Source organism: Moschus berezovskii, chromosome 2, assembly GCF_049115385.1.
Source record: "Moschus berezovskii isolate FMDL1 chromosome 2, NW_MosBer_1.0, whole genome shotgun sequence".
NCBI lineage: Eukaryota > Metazoa > Chordata > Mammalia > Artiodactyla > Moschidae > Moschus > Moschus berezovskii.
Window position 1 is genome coordinate 55,480,594 of NC_142461.1, and position 2,466 is coordinate 55,483,059.

General features: G+C 44.5%; 1 pseudogene; it reads right to left on the reverse strand.

Annotated features, from left to right (window-relative positions):
- Positions 1–517: 517 nt before the first annotated feature.
- LOC129538545 (PX domain-containing protein kinase-like protein pseudogene) lies at positions 518–2,205 on the reverse strand (annotated as a pseudogene).
- Positions 2,206–2,466: the final 261 nt, after the last annotated feature.

Genomic DNA, 2,466 nt, shown 5'->3' on the forward strand with positions numbered 1-2,466 from the left:
ACGAACACCCAGGATCGATCTTCTTTAGAATGGACTGGTTGGCTCTCCTTGCAGTCCAAGGGACTCTCAAGAGTCTTCTCCAGCACCACAGTTCAAAAGCATCAATTCTTCAGCAATCAGCTTTCTTCACAGTCCAACTCTCACATCCATACATGACCACGGGAAAAACCATAGTCTTGAATAGACGGACCTATGTTGGCAAAGTAATGTCTCTGCTTTTTAATATGCTATCTAGGTTGGTCATAACTTTCCTTCTAAGGAGTAAGCGTCTTTTAATTTCATGGCTGCAATCAGCATCTGCAGTGATTTTGGAGCCCAAAAAATAAAGTCTGACACTGTTTCTACTGTTTCCCCATCTATTTCCCATGAAGTTATGTGTCCAGATGCCATGATCTTTGTTCTCTGAATGTTGAGCTTCAAGCCAACCTTTTCACTCTCCTCTTTCACTTTCATTAAGAGGTTTTTGAGTTCCCATGTTGAATTTTGTCAAAGGCTTTCTCTGTATCTATTGAGATTATCATATGGTCTTTATTTTTCCTTTTTGGAAATTCTGGATGGAGGTGAGTAAGGCCCCTCGGCTCATGCCATTCACAACCTGGAGTGGAAGCTGTGAGGGCGTCTCTGTACTCGCAGGATGTGAGGGAGCTGCTGCTGGTGGAGGTGGAGGTGGAGGAGGTAGAGGTAAGAGACATCCCTGCTGTGGAGGGCAGAGTCGGTGAGGACTGGGTTGTGAGAGGTGAGCTGGCCCCAGATCCTGCTGAGTTACTGGAGTTGCTGTATTTTGCTGAATGTTCTTCACTATTTTCAACAGCAGATCGTTTTGACTTCTTTTAAGCTAAAATCCTCCTCTTTTTCCTTTCTTCTTCAGATCCATGCTGAGACTGAGCTCTCGTCAGTCTTCGATGCTGGTGGATCTGTTTCTGTTCTTCAATCAGTCTCTTTTCTATATATGTTTTGGCAATTCTCAATGCCTCTTTTAACTTTGTGAGGATCTTAAACTGTGGCTTTTCGGAAGTCGTGAGCAGAACATCACAGAATAATGGCATCTGCAAGAGCCAGGAGACGATGGGCATGCCATTTTTACAGACTTCACAACACAGCGTGGACTCCAACACGGCCACCACAGCCATGGATGGCACAGGAGGGAAGGAGTCTACAGGCACTGGGTCGGACGGTCGTCCGTAAGTCTTTTCATATAGTAAGTGGCCAAAGCAGTGGACGTCCACACTCTCCAATGTACTGATCTTCCTGAACTGTGAGAAATACGATCAGCAGAAGGAAGGAAGGCCCAACAAGGAATTCTCCAGTTCCAGCAGCCGGCAGGTATCCCCATCCAGCATCACGTTGGAAGAGTGAAGATGCCCATAACGGAATCCCTTGTCATGTAGAAACTTTAGGACCTCTAATACTTGACGCCCATAAGTTTTTATTAGCTGGAGTTCAAGGCCTTGAACCTTCTTAGGGTTGCAATACTTCTTCAGGAATGAGTCTTTCGGTTTTGCCTTGTAGATCAGGTCCTTCAAGGTTCCTTTTTCATTAAACATTCTAATTAGCAATACTGAGGATTTTTTAGCAGTGGCAAAGGTAATGCGATAGATGTAAGGGTGCAAACAGGAAGGCAGAAGTTTGATTAGACACTGAAAATCTTCCTCTGACAGATACTTGTCAGGACCAAGATCAGCCCAGCTTACCACTAGCCGCTCCTTTGGCTGATTTTTAATCTTCATCAAGAAACATTTCTTCCTTATCCTCCAACCTATGTCTTTCAATGGTTCTACCACCTCCCACTTTGGCTCTGACCAGAAGAACATGGAAACATGGTGTAAGGCAATCTCAGTGTAGTTTGCAGAATAGTTGTTTGGATCTAGAAACTTCTTAACCAGTTCACAGTTAGACAAGACATGATTTGTAGTGATTTGAGATAGTTCTGAAGACCTTTCTGCCTCTCAGCTATGAATTCACGATCCATGTTACCAATCAATTTTTTTGGGGGAGGAAGAGGTAGACTTAGACCTGCAATCTGCAAGCTGTTGTTCAGCAAATCAAAGTCCTGTATCTCCTAACAATCTGCCAGCTATTTTCTACAGAAATTCCTCTTTGTACCCAAATGATATATTCCGTGTGAGACTGCAAGCTCTGGCTCTCCTCGATGGCCGCTGTCAGTGGCACCGTGTCGTCCAGCAGCACCTTCTCCATGAAGGCCATCCTGGGACCCCACTGCCTCAGGACCAGGGGCAGGAACCCGGGGCACCGATTCCTGTCGCCTGCTGGGCTCTGCCGCCGCTGCCTCTGTCCGAGAAATATATTTTTCAGTTCAGTTCAGTCGCTCAGTCGTGTCTGACTCTCCGCGACCCCATGAAAATATACATAATTTTAAGTATGCTTAACAGCATGACAGAATTATCAAGTATGATTTTTTAAAGTATAAAACTTATTTTCCTTTACTTTAAGTGAAGTTATAGAAAA